We start from the raw sequence: 15,161 nt of genomic DNA on the forward strand, positions 1-15,161 counted from the left end.
AACAATGTCGTGATTGGACTTGATTTTCAAGTCCGGAAAGTAGAGGACTAAATTCTTGAAAATAAAAGTACGAAACTAAATTGCAAATTTATGAAGAGTATATAGACTTATGGCATATTTTAACATTTATACTACAAAATATTTATTATTAATATATTTATAATTGTAATAAATATTTAGTATTAAAATATTAATATTGATATTTTCAATAATATGTGAATAATATTATTTAAAATTATTATTTTAAAATTTAATATTAAAATAAAATTTAAATATTAAATAATTTATTAAAATAATAAATTATATTAATTATATTAATAATTTATTATATGACTAAATATAAATAATTAAATACATATGTTTAATAATATTAAAAATACTATTATTATTTATATTTATATTAATATTTTAAATATTTTTAAAATAAAATAATATTATTATCAATATAATAATATTAAACTTGATTTAAGTTAATTTTTATATAAAAGTAAAATTATCTATTGAGGAGCTCTTTTCCAGAAAATGACTTACGCTTTTCAAAAAGGTAAGTCATTTTACAAGGAAAAAGACTTATTTTCCGTTGACCTGTAAGTCATTTTCTGTTGACCAAGCTGTTTTCTGTGAAACAAACACAGGAAAATGCATAAAACATTTTCCGTAAAACATTTTACATGTAAACAAACGGACCCTACGTCTGTGGAGCCTTACCCAGAGCAATGATTCACTACCCTTCTCATAGTACAACTAATTATTTAAATCCTAACATCGGTCTAGCTCTCACTAATTTAGAGATCATACTGTTGTACAAAGACTAGATCACTCTCCCACTAAGCTTCCTCCACAAAAACTTAGTTTTGCAATCCAAGAGACTCTCTTGATTGCTCACAAAAATAATGCACACATATATGTTCTTAACTTCAACAAATTTATGCTCTCTTAAAGTTTTTTTTCCTCTATTCGATAGCCTTAACCTAAGCAAAATTTAAGTTTATATATTACTTAAGTTATGTTTACATAAAAGTTATAATCTAATCATTTTTCTATAAAGTAAAGCTAAAAATCAGCAAAAATATTTTTTCCTCTATTCATTGCTACATTGCCAACAAGATATATTTTTTCCTTTAAAGAATATTAATAAAACAAAATATTTAAGCATACGACGGGTATGTGACCAATGATCTTTTATATCACATTGCTAGGATAATTTATATCTACCCTTTGAAGGTTTATCTTGAAAACTCTTATCGTTCTCTTTGAAAGTTTTGCATTATCTAAAAAAACTTATTTCTCTTAATATTTGAGTGCTATTAATTTCATCAATGACGAAATATCATCAAGTATGATAACAAAGAAAAAGCCCTATTTTTGCTCAAATGGCCAAATGCCATTTTTTAATGGTAGAATGCCATTTTAAATTATAGAAGTAGTTGGTTTTATAGGGGAAAAACTATATATATATATATATATAAACTACGAATGGATTGATAATTTTTGGTAATTGCTTTTAATAATTTTAATGGGTTTAGGTTCTACTCCGTTATAGGTAGACCATATCCTATTCAATCCAATATTGTCCATCAAAATATAATCTCAAAAAGAAAATTTTAATTACCAATTATGAATTTTATTAATATAATTTTGATGTAGCTAAATAGTTGAAGTCCTAGACCTAAAAAATACATCGAAGCTCCTATTAATCTAAATTTTACTCGATAAATTTAATATCAATTATTAAAATCAATATTGAGATAGAATCTTTCACTATTCTCAAAAGATGGAAATAAAACAAGTTAATCAAATAATAAAAATATTTGAATGGTTAAGGAAGGAGCTTTAATCTTTTAAGGCTTGGTTCGATTCTAGCTTCATAATTTTGTTTGGGGTAGGGAAACAATTAAGAAAGAAAAAATTGTGTTGATAATGTGTTATGAAATATATAACAAAGAGAATAAAATAATCAAAAATAAGAGATACCTCATCAATAGGGACATATACTACGGTTTTCCAAAGTTATTATATATGGACATAAGAAGCTTACTCCTAATGAATATTAGAGTTTTAATGTACACCAAATTTATCTTGATCTCGATAAACATCCACCTAATAATAAAATATTCATAACAAAAATATCAATAAAAATAATAAAAATATCAAAATCATAATTTAGCATCACATTAAGTTTGATTAGATAGGTTGAAACTGATGTACTACCTATATTAATGACAATTGAAGCAGTTGTCAAATGCCCATAATTTTATACATTGACACTCAACTGAATACATAAACTCACATTTATAGTCGATGTGATCTACAAATTTTGTGTATAATATTACTAAAATAATAAAATTATCAGAACCATAATTTGGCATAAATTCAAACAACCCTACGGACAATCTTAGTAATGAGCCCTATGTTACATTAATGCCTATATTAATTACAACTGAACCACGTGTCAAAATGCCTATTAATAGGGCCAACTTTATACATTTATCATTCGCATTAATATAATACTACCTGTAATTAAGAAATCACGATTATATAATATATATAAATATAAATTACATGTAAAATTTTCGACTTGATCTTACCAACTTGGAACCCTGATGAACATCTTGTATATTCATATCCAATATACTAATGAAAGAGATTATATTTATATTCATTTTCCGCCTACAATTTGTTTCGATGCATATATCCTCAATATACTAATTAAATACATTATATTGATACTCTTTTGGTAATAGATTATAGGTTAAATTTTGTCTATCAGTCTATGTACTTTGTGAAAGTTGTGGATTTAATTTTTATATTTTAATTTATCATTTTTCGTCTTTGAATTTTACAGAATTTAAAATTTCAGTCCTCACCGAACGATAACTATTAAATTCATTCAGTTAAGTCTTTCTCTTTCCAAAATCTGATGTAGGAAACATATTATTATATGTGTAATGTCATTTCAACTTGTTATTTTTATAAATTACTCACTAAAAATTCAATTAATGGATGATAGTTGTAAGGGCCCAATTTCATCCAGCCTAAAACCAAGAAATAAATAAACAAAATAAAAAACCAAAAAATTAAAAAGTCCAAGTTCATTTACAAAATAACGACCCAAATACAAAAACCCTAACCCAAACCCAGTGTTACACAAGCCCAAGCCCAACTAACCTAAAGTTTCTAGAAACCCTAAAGCCCTAGGGTACCCATACCGCTGCTTCCGCCTCGTCAGCAAACTCGATGCTCGAGGTTTGATACCTCATCTGCCCTTTCACCGAAATGGCAAGGCACAACTTTCTAGCGCCGTTGACATTGCCATGGGTACCTACAAAGAGTGAAAACAGTGGAAACAGCAGAAGCAACAAGAAAAAATATAAAAAAAAATTGATATGTAATATATGGCTATAAAAGCCATAACCACGGATTGTAATTTTTTCACGAAGCAATCAAAGAACAGAGAAAATACAAAGAACAAAAAATTTAAAAGAAAAAGGTGATTCATTTTTTTTTTACATTCAAAAAATAGAATAAAAAATAGAACCTTTTACTTTTTCGCCGTCGCTATGAGGTCTTCATCTCCGATGTAAGATGACTCCTTTTCTAATGAAAAGGTTTTCGAAACTCATAAACCGAAAGGTTTCTTTTGGGATTTTTACGATTCAGTGAATTTTTTGGGAAATATAGACCCCAGATTTGGATTCTAGGAGCTGAAACGATCAAAGGGGGAATCATTTTGAGGATTTCAGCCACCTAGAACATCAGAGCTCGTCGCCGGCGACTAGTGACGGGATGCATCAATAACGAACAATTGTTAATCCACTGCTTCCAGGATAGTTTGATCGGGTCAGTTTCCAAATGGTACAATCAGCTAAGCCGTGCCAAAATCAACTCATGGAAAGACTTGGCACAAGCTTTCATGAAACAATACAGCCATGTAACCGACATGACACCCGATAGAATTACGCTGCAAAACATGAAGAAGAAACAAAGTGAAAACTTTAGGCAATACGCTCAGAGATGGAGAGAGGTGGCAATGCAAGTTCAACAACCTCTTCTGGAGAATGAGACAACAATGCTTTTCATAAACACTCTGAAAGTCCCGTTCATTAACCATATGCTGGGAAGTGTTACCAAGAGCTTCTTAGATATAGTAATATCTGGAGAAATGATTGAAAATGCAGTAAGGAGTAGGAAAATGCTAAAAAGTCTGCCCCAAAAAAGAAAGAAAATGAAGTAAACACCACGAGTGTGTATAATAAAAGCTATTCAAAATCGGTCGCTGCAGGTCAACCAAAGGCCGTGATAACCAGTCGTCAAGGCCCTTCGAGGCAAGAATCTAACTCAAGGCCAAACAAGGAAAAACTCTAATTCAGACCCATCCCGATGATATGTAGAGAGTTATATCAGAATTTTTTCAACGAGCATGTGGTATCCCCGTTTTACTTAAAATCCATGCAACCTCTGTTCTCAAAATGGTATGATCCGAATGCTCAATGTGAGTACCACGCAAGAATAATGGGACACTCAATTGAGAACTGCACTGCATTCAAAAAGTTGATTGAGAGGTTCATCAAGATAGAGATTGTAAGGTTCGATGATCCTTCAGGACCTAATGTGGCAGGAAATCCGTTACCCAGTCATTTTGACCAAGAGGTAAACACGATAATTGAGAGTAGAGGAAATAGTACCAAAACTGATGTTGCAGAAGTGAAATCCCTACTAAAATGAATTTAGCAAAAATGATAGACATGGGATTAATCATTCAAGATTCAGAAGGGATTCCCAAAGGAGTGAGAAGCTACTATAAGTTCCACATTAAAGAAGGTCATGAAATCTAAGAGTGCGCTGAGTTCAGACTCTAGTACGAAGTCTGATGGATAACAAAGAATTGGAATTCTTTGAATGTGTCAAAGGGTTGGAAGGAGGAGATGTTTGCGCCTCAGAAAAAGGATCAACGGAGAAGGTCTACAAGGCCAACCACCTAGTGGGATTATTTCATGACCAAGAAATAATGAAGTGGGAACAGAAGCTGCGCCAAGAGTTATAATTCAGAAACCAGTAGTTTTTCCCTACAAGGATAGCAAAAGGGTACCGTGGAATTATGATTGTAATGTGATGACCCCAAGAGAGGAGAACTCGATTGGCACTTCAAAAGAGGGCCAGGATATTGGTTTCTTCATGCGCAGTAGAAGACGCTATGAATTTACAAGTGCGAGAACCAAGCCCATTAAGGAAAAAACTCTAGCAATTGAGCATAAGAAAGAAAAAACGGCTAGATGTGAATCACTTGTTAATGAGCTAGTAACTAAGAATGAGGCTAAAGAATTCTTGAAGTTCTTGAAACATAGCAAATATAGTGTTGTAGAACAACTACACAAATAACCAACTCGTATATCAGGGCTAGCTTTGCTCTTGATCTCAAAGACACATCGTAGCGCGTTGATGGTGTTAAATGAAACTTATGTCGTTAATGATATCTCTGTAAACAAGCTAGACCATTTGATTAAAAATCTGAATGCCGACAATTTCATCTTTTTCAATGATGATGAAATACCTCCAGAGGGCATGGAATCCACGAAGGCTCTACACATCACTACCCGCTGCAAAGGATATACATTTCCAGAAGTGTTAATCGACAATGGATCTGCGCTGAACGTCTTACCTTTATCCACATTGAATAGATTGCCAGTAGATAGATCTCATATGAAGACGTGCCAAAATATATTGAGAACATTTGATGGTACAGAAAGGAGGGTGATGGAGAGGATTGAAATACCTCTATTAATTGGTCCGAACACATATGAGGTAGATTTTATGGTAATAGATATCAAAACCCTCTTATAACTGCTTGTTGGGTAGGCCTTGGATTCATTCGGCTAGGGCAATGTCATCGTCATCGCACCAAAAACTAAAACTAGTAACAGAGGGTCGACTAGTAACAATAAACGCTGAAAAGGATATCATTACATCTGTAATTAGTGATGCACCATACATAGGAGCAGATGAAGAGGCAATAGAATGTTCCTTTCGATCACTGGAATTTAATAATACAACTTTCATTATTGAAAGAAACAAGATTTCAGTGCCAAAAGTATCCAAAACCACGATCTAAGTTAAATTTGGGCAAAATTTTAAATTTATTTTTCAAGTTGAACCTAGGTCTAAAAAATAGGTCTAAATTTTTTTTTCGGTCCGACACCGCCATGATCTACTCTAAAACAAACGTAACCTAAATCGATAGATATAGATTAACCTCTTCTGAATCTTCCCCGAAACAAAACTAAAAAACATTAAACACTACAACTACTAATATCACCGCGGCTTTCAAAGGAAACCATGTGGGCTATAATCACCTCACTTCTACCATTTTCAAAGCTTTCATATGAGTTTAAATCAATTCCAATGTGAAACCTCTTTAAATTTCACCAATGGTCAAATCAAATAAAAACAAAAGAAATAAAATAAAATAAAACCTAACAGATACGAAAAGTACCAAATGGAATAATTGAGAGAAAAGTGAAGATGATGGATATATATAACTACCCATATTAATTACAAAGGATTTGTCAAATTCATACATCTGCCATTCAACTCTTATCTAAATTTACATTTATAGTAAATTCCACCAGTTAAGTATTCGTTAGAAATTAGATTCCATATTTAAGAGAGTTAGTAAAATAATAGTAAACTTAAAAAATGAGTTTGATAAGAATATCATGGCCTGATGGTTAAGAGTGTTCACTGTTCCAGGTGTGTCCTAAGTCCAAATCACACAAGTTGCAATTGTTGTTTGAGTTTTGCCCTGTTATTGTAATTCACCAAAAAAATGAGTTTAATAGTTGATTGAGCCTTAGCTCGAGACATAGGTTCAAATGTGCTAAAGCGCATTATCCTCCTATTTATGGGGGGTTGGGGAGAGATTATGCCTAAATTGTGTCAAAAAAATGAGTTTTGATAAAAAAAAATTTAAGCTTGTTTAAAACTACGGGTCAAGATTGGATTCTAATATTTAATGCTAGAGTTCATTCCGACCGACCCATTTTTAATATCGAAATATCTTATTTTATATATTATGTAATTTATATCACATAAAATTTCATTCTAAAATAATATATACTACTATAATGTAAGTTGTTTATTAATGAAATAAAAATTTTAAAAATATTAAATATCAAATTAAAAATAGCATAAAATATTTTTAAATACTTTTAAGAAAATAATGAATAAACTTAAAACGAACTCGAGTTAACTATTTACAAATATAACTAAACTTAAACAAAATTTAAACCCAATTTTTCAAGTAGAGCTAGATTTGGGCACATAAAGACTTTTTATATTAAATGGAATCCATAAATTTTAACAATAATATTAGCATAGGCATAGCAGGCCCTTGCCCGTTGGTTAAACTTAAATGGAATGTTTTGATTTTAATAATTCTCCAATTCTTTAATATTCAATTTAAGCATTTTGTAAAACAAAATATTTGTCTTTGACCCTTTAATATTTAAATTTTATATTGGTCCCCAACACTGAATTTCTGGTTTTGCCCATAAATATTAGATATGAATTAGGTTATATTTTAAAGATTACATCAATCTTGTAATCTGAAACAATGTATCAAAGTAGTTAGATAAATATTCATTATTGGCCTATAATTAATTATGATGCACATATCCCACCAATAGGAATACTTATCTATTATTTTGTTTCAATCATTTGCTAAACCTGATAAATAATAAACTCAAGTGGTTTTTACAAAGCTTTCATATATATTAAGCTCTATTTTACTTTTATTCAATTTCTTTTGTTTTAATGTTATCCTCATTTCATTTTATAAATTATCTGAATAAAAGAACTTAAAGATTCTAAAAGAACTTAAAGAAATAAATAAACAAAATAAAAAACCAAAAAATTAAAAAGTCCAAGTCCATTTACAAACTAATGGCCCAAATACAAAACTCAAACCCAAACCCAGTGTTACACAATCCCAAGCCCAACTAACCTAAAGTTTTCAGAAACGCTAAAGCCCTAAGGTACCCACACCGCCGCTTCCGCCTCGTCAGAGAACTCGACGCCCAAGGTCTAACACCTCGTCTGCCCTTTCACCGAAATGGCAAGGCACAACTTTCCAACGCCGTTGACCTTGCCATGGGTACCTACAAAGAGAGAACGAAAAGGACAGAGAGCGAAAACAGTGGAAACAGCAGAAGCAACAAGAAAAAATATAAAAAAATAATTAATATGTAATATATGCCTATAAAAGCCATAACCATGTATTGTAATTTTTAACGATGATACAAGAAACGATGCCGCTAACTCAGAGTCTCCTTTTGAGCAGGATATGTGTCCCGAGGAATCTTAGGACTTTAAAGGTGATCGAGATTATAACCTATCTCCTGATTTGTTAAGGATGGTAGAACAAAATGAGAAACAGATCCTACCTCACAGGACTTTGAGTGTGAGTGACTTATTGTATTCGTGATAAAAGATAGTGGAATTACTCATTGAATTAGGCTCCGCAAACATAGGGAAACTGAACTATGTAAACAAACCTTAGTGTTATTTTTGTTTTGTTTGCATAGTTTTTTGCAGTGTTAAGTAGCAGTGGTCATTACAGTCTAACACTTCCATTGCATTTGTTATTTTAAGCAAACAAGCAAATTACGGTAACAACAATATTTAATAAAAAATTCATATATAAAATATAAATATTTTAATAATATAGATATGAGTATTTGTTTAAATTATACTTTGCTTCATTTATCTATTCCAATTCTAATGTGTCATTATGCACTAGACTTGATCATGAGTCGGGCCACTCGGCCCGCACGAAAAGTGAGAGTTTGGGCAAAACAATAGGCTCAGAAAATGGGCATAGACAAAAAAAAACAAGACCCATTTTCAAATACATCAGGCTTCGGGTAAGTTTTTGGCTCGGGCCTAGCCCGAAAAAAAAAACTCTTGTTGTTTTGCCACACTTTTGTTGTTATTTCGCTATTATATTGTTACTATCTTGTTGTTATTGTTTGGATATTATATAACTCATGTTTTATTGTTAATTTTGCTACTATTTTAGAGACATTTGCTTGCTAACTTACGCCTATCTTAGTGTCATTTAAGTATAATTTGTTTAATTTATTTTTAACTTGTTGAGAAACATTTATTTTAATGTTTGTAGTATATTTGATGTTTTATATTTTTTTAAATTTATTTTTATATAAAAATAATAATATAAAAAAATTTAATACAAAGTAGCAAGACTCAAGTTTTAACATTTCTATCTAGGTTAACTTGAGCAAAATTTTAAGTTCATTTTTCAAGTTGAACCTAGATCTAAAAAATAGGTCTAAATTTTTTTCGGTCCGACGGCCATGATCTACTCTAAAACAAACGTAACCTAAATCGATAGATGATAGATTACCCCAACCTCTTCTGAATCTTCCCCGAAACAAAACTACTAACATCACCGAGGCTTTCAAAGGAAACCATGTGGGCTATAATCACCTCACTTCTACCATTTTCAAAGCTTTCATATGAGTTTAAATCAACTCCAACGTGAAACCTCTTTAAATTTCACGAATTATCAAAACAAATAAAATAAAACCCTAACAGATAAGAAAAGTATGAAATGGAAGAATTGAGAGAAAAGTGGAAGATGATGGATATATATAACTACCCATATTAATTACGAATTCATACATTTCCCATTCAAACTCTTATCTAAATCGCATTATTTAATATTTTAAATTTTATATTGGTCCCCAACACTGAATTTCTGACTTTGCCCATACATTAATTGAATAATGTTATCCTCATTTCATTTTATAAATTATTTGAATAAAAGAATTTATAGATTTTCTTTGTTTCAATATTGGCCTTAAAAACTTTTGAAAATTTAAATTATACCTTTAATTTTTTAATTTAATTAAATCTTCATTTTTTTAAATTTATTATTGAACATTTAAAATTTTAATTAGATTCTTCATTTTTTTGTAAATTTTCATAAATCTCTAAAATTTAAAAAATCTAAATTTTCATAAAATCAGTATCCTAGACTTTAGAGATGAAGCAATTGATGGGCCGATATATAACAAGTAATCAAGTTTTAAGAGCAAAGAAAGATACGAAGAGATGACATACCTTAAAATCTAAAAATGTAGCATCTAAACCCTAACTGGAAAAGCTTCCCCGCATTCAATCACACACATCCTCATCTACTTTGATTGCTTTTTTGGCTGCCTATTTGGATGGATCAACAGCTAGACATGAATCACCTATTAATGAGCTAGTAACTGAGAATGAGGCTGAAGAATTCTTGAAGTTCTTGAAGCATAGCAAGTATAGTGTTGTAGAACAGCTACACAAACAACCAGCTCGTATATTAGGACTAGTTTTTTTCTTGAGCTTAGAGACACATCGTAGCGCATTGATGAAGGTGTTAAATGAAACTTATGTCGCTAATGATATCTCTATAAACAAGCTAGACCGTTTAATTAGCAATCTGAGTGCCGACAATTTCATCTTTTTCAATAATGATGAAATACCTCCAGGGGGCATAGGATCCACGAAGGCTCTACATATCACTACCTGCTACAAAGGATATACATTGCCAAGAGTTTTAATCGACAGTGGATCTACGTTGAACATCTTGTCTCTATCCACACTGAATAGATTGTCAGTAGATAGCTCTCACATGAAGACGTGTCAAAATATAGTGAGAGCATTCAATGGTACAGAAAGGAGGATGATGGGGAGGATTAAAATACCTTTATTAATTGGTTCAAACACATATGAGGTAGATTTTTTGGTAATGGATATCAAAACCCTCTTATAACTGCTTGTTGGGTCGGCCTCGGATTCATCCAGTTGGGGCAGTGCCGTTATCGTTGCACCAAAAACTAAAACTAGTAACAGAGGGTCGACTGGTGATAATAAACGCTGAAGAGGATATCATTACATCCGTAACTAGTGATGCACTATACAAAGGTGGATGAAGAGGCAATAGAATGTTCCTTTCGATCACTGGAATTTGTTAATACAACTTTCATTGTTGAAGGAAACAAGATCCTAGTGCCAAAAATATTCAGAACCACGAGGATGAGCTTACAGTTGACGGTTGGGAAAGGAGTCTTACCTGGAAGAAGACTCATAAAATACCTTCAAGAAAGAGTTGAGGCACCAATGCTGATGGACAAATAAGACCGCTTCGGCTTAGGGTACAAGCCAGATGCGAGACAAAAGAAGGAGGAGCTGGAGAAGAAGCAAGAAAGAAGAAGAGCGTGACTAAGTAGGAGAGAGATCAAATGGGAACCGATGATTTTTCCCCATATATCTAAAACGTTCGTGACAGGAGAAACCATTTATCCTCACTGAAAGATGTTAGAAAAAGAACCTGCGGAAGGAATATTAGCAAACTTGAGCATCAATGCCATATCTGAAGAAGAAATTGAAGAAGAAAACCTATCGGGCATTTGCCCTTACATCCCCAGAAGTGTTCTGAACAATTGGACTGCGGAATAGATCCCTATAATTTTTAGAACTAATTCAGAGTCTCCAGATATCAATGATACAAGCAACGATGCCGCTGACTCAGAGTCTCTTTTTAAGCAGAGGAACCTCAGGACTTTGAAGGTGATCGAGATTATAACCTATCTCCTGATTTGTTAAGGATGGTAGAATAAGATGAGAAACAAATCCCACCTCACAGGACTTTGAGTGTGAGTGACTTATTGTATTTGTGATAAAAGATAAGTGGAATTACTCACTGAATTAGGCTCCGCAAACATAAGTAAACCGAACTATGTAAACAAACCTTGGTTTATTTTTATTTTGTTTGCATAGTTTTTTGCAGTGTTAAGCAGCAGTGGTCACTACAGTCTAACACTTCCATTGCATTTGTTATTTTAAACAAACAAGCAACTTACGATAACAACAATATTTAATAAAAAAATTTATATATAAAATATAAATATTTTAATAATATAGATATGTGTATTTGTTTAAATTATGTTTTACTCCATTTATCTATTCCAATTCTAATGTGTCATTATGCACTAGACCTGAAGTTGCAGTGGAACAGATTAAAGCTACAAGTTACAAATCTTATTTCTCTAAAGTTTCAGTGGAGCAGATTGAAGCTACAAGTCTTATTTCCGTAAAGTTGAAGTGGAACAAATTAAAGATACAAGTTATAAATCTTATCTCCTTGAAGTTACAGTGGAGCAGATTGAAGTTACAAGTCTTATCTCCCTAAAGTAGCAGTGGAGTAGATTGAAACTACAATTCCTATACCTCTGAAGTTGCAATGGATTAGAACGAGGCTACTTAAAGAAGAGAAGCACAAAAAAATTTGAAATTCGACAGGACCAGACAAAATTGGTCTTTTTTAAAGTCTTTGCTCCATTCCCGTTGCACGACAATGAGCAAAGAGGGGCAGCTGTAAAGGTCCAATTTTTTCTGGGCTCTAAACAGAAACCAAAAAACAAGAATAAAAATAAAAATACAAATTAACAGTCCCAAAGTCTAATTACATATTAATCCCAAAACAAAAACCCTAACCCAAAATTAAAGGCCTAGTGCCCCAAAACGCTTAAACATTTTCAATAAAACTAAAACCCTAATCCCATGTGCACCACTGCCTCGTCAGCGCCTTTCGTCCCGAGGCCTGACGCGCATTGGCCTTTGAATAAAAGAACTTAAAGGTTATCCTCATTTCATATTATAAATTATTTGAATAAAAGAACTTAAAGATTATCTTTGTTTCATTATTGGCCTCTGGACAGCCTCAAAACTTTTGAAAAATTTAGTTATACCTTTAATTTTTTAAATTTAATTAAATCTTCAATTTTTTTAAATTTATTATTGAACATTTAAAAATTTTAATTAGATTCTTCATTTTTTTTTGTAAATTTTCATAAATCTCTAAAATTTAAAAAATCTAAATTTTCATAAAATCAGTATCCTAGATTTTTAGAGATGAAGCAATTGATGGGTCGATATATAACAAGTAATCTAGTTTTAAGAGCAAACAAAGATATGAAAGACAGCATACCTCAAAATTTGAAAATGTAGCATCTAAACCCTAACTGGAAAAGCTTCCAAGTATTCAATCACACACATCCTCATCTACATTGATAGCTTCTTTGGTTGCCTATTTGGATGGATCAACAGCGGCTTATTGCTTTTTCCTTGTTTATGATAGTTTCCATACTGTCAAAAACCCAAGTGCTGCCAACTCAAAGGAAAAACATTGAGCATGTATAAAGGTAAACAGATGCATGTTATCACGTTGTTCCATGCATAGTATATAGGTATAGATAGATATTAGAATTTATGCTAATATGAAATGGCTGATTAGTGTTTAGTATTCATGACTCTATTTATAATTATGGATTGGATCTGATGAAACAACAAGAGATCATTGTATTATATGATATTAGACGTGTCGTCTTTCAACGCATAAAGGATGTCAGACATGATGCACTCAGAGCTAACAATATTCAATCACTGAATCTCTGACTCCACAGTCCAGAGAAAAGAAAATCTGAATTTGACAATTGTTTCTACGCTTCATGTTGTGCGGAAGCGTGTAAAAGAGTAAAATTATTGTACTAAAAAATCACACTAAGTTCAATTCCCAGGAAAGAGAGGTGGATCACAAGGATCGCTTAAGTACCAGGTATTTCCTAGCCAGAATATCCCTCAATCGTAATTTAATAGCACAATAAATCACTACAATCACACTCACAATTCATGCAAAAGAATATAATAAAGAACACAAGAATTTAATGAGGTTTAACAATTTTGCCTATGTCCTCGGGCACTACCAAATATATTTCACTCCAAAATACAAGTGAGAATTTACAAAGAGAGAAAGAGAGAGAGAGAGAGAATAATGCCTTAAGTAGAGAATGGGAAATATGAGATACAGAATGAGAGATGGCTATACCTATTTATAGTTGAGGTTCAGGGATCAACTTGCAAAGTCACTTTACAATTAGGGACCAAATATTGCAAATATCTCAGATTTCTTATGCCAATATCTCGATACTCATATCTTTGACTTTCCAAATTTTGATACCCATATCTTTGACTTTCTATTATTTGATACCCATATCTTTGACTTTCCATAAATATGGATGATTGCCAATAATCTCCACCTTGAAGATTTGATTCGAATAATCTTATCTTCACAAAATTCTCTCTGCCTTTGTCAACAACACTTGATAGTGCCTTCTTCAACTATTAAACATGCAGAATATTGATCAAGTTCAAACAATGTTCAAACATAATTGTTGTTACCACTTTGGTCATCGTATCTGCGGGATTATCTGCAGTCTTAATCTTCTAAAGGTGAATAGACTTGATTCTTTGCTAAATGAATAGCACTTTGACTATCACAATATATGTTAATATGCTCTTGAGCCAATCCCAAGGTTTTAACCATACCTTGTAACCAAATAGCTTCCTTTACAGCCTCTGTTACAGCCATGTATTCAGCTTCTGTGGTTGACAACGCAACTGTAAACTGTAGTGTAGGCTTCCAACTTATTGGTCCTCCAGCAAGTGTAAACACATAACCAGTGGTTGATCTTCGTTTGTCCAAATCACCGGCATAATCAGAATCAACATACCCAATAACACCTTTACCAAGTGTAGTATCCTACTTGAACAATAATCTAATATCCATGGTCTTCTGAATATACCGTAGAATCTATTTCACAGCTTGCCAATGTCCTTTTCTAGGATTATGCATATAATTGCTCACTATACTAACTGCCTGTGAAATGTTAGGTCTTGTACACACCATTGCATACATCAAGCTACCTATTGCATTAGAATACGGAACTTGTAACATGTATTCTTGTTCCGTATTCGTCGAAGGAGATAGTTGTGCAGAAAGCTTAAAATGAGAAACCAACGAGGTACTTACAGCTTTTGTCTGCTCGTTCATACCAAACTTCTGTAGTACCTTCTTCAAATATTGCTTCTGAGACAAACTAACTCTGCCATGAGCTCTATCCCTACATATTTCCATGCCAAGGATCTTCTTAGCTTCACCTAGATCTTTCATCTCAAGCTCAAGGTTGAGTTGAGTCTTCAATCTTTCAATTTCAACTTTACTCTTAAATGTTATCAACATATCATCAACATATAAGAGCAAG

The sequence above is a fragment of the Gossypium raimondii genome, chromosome 6 (genome assembly GCF_025698545.1).
Source record: "Gossypium raimondii isolate GPD5lz chromosome 6, ASM2569854v1, whole genome shotgun sequence".
Classification (NCBI taxonomy): Eukaryota; Viridiplantae; Streptophyta; class Magnoliopsida; order Malvales; family Malvaceae; genus Gossypium; species Gossypium raimondii.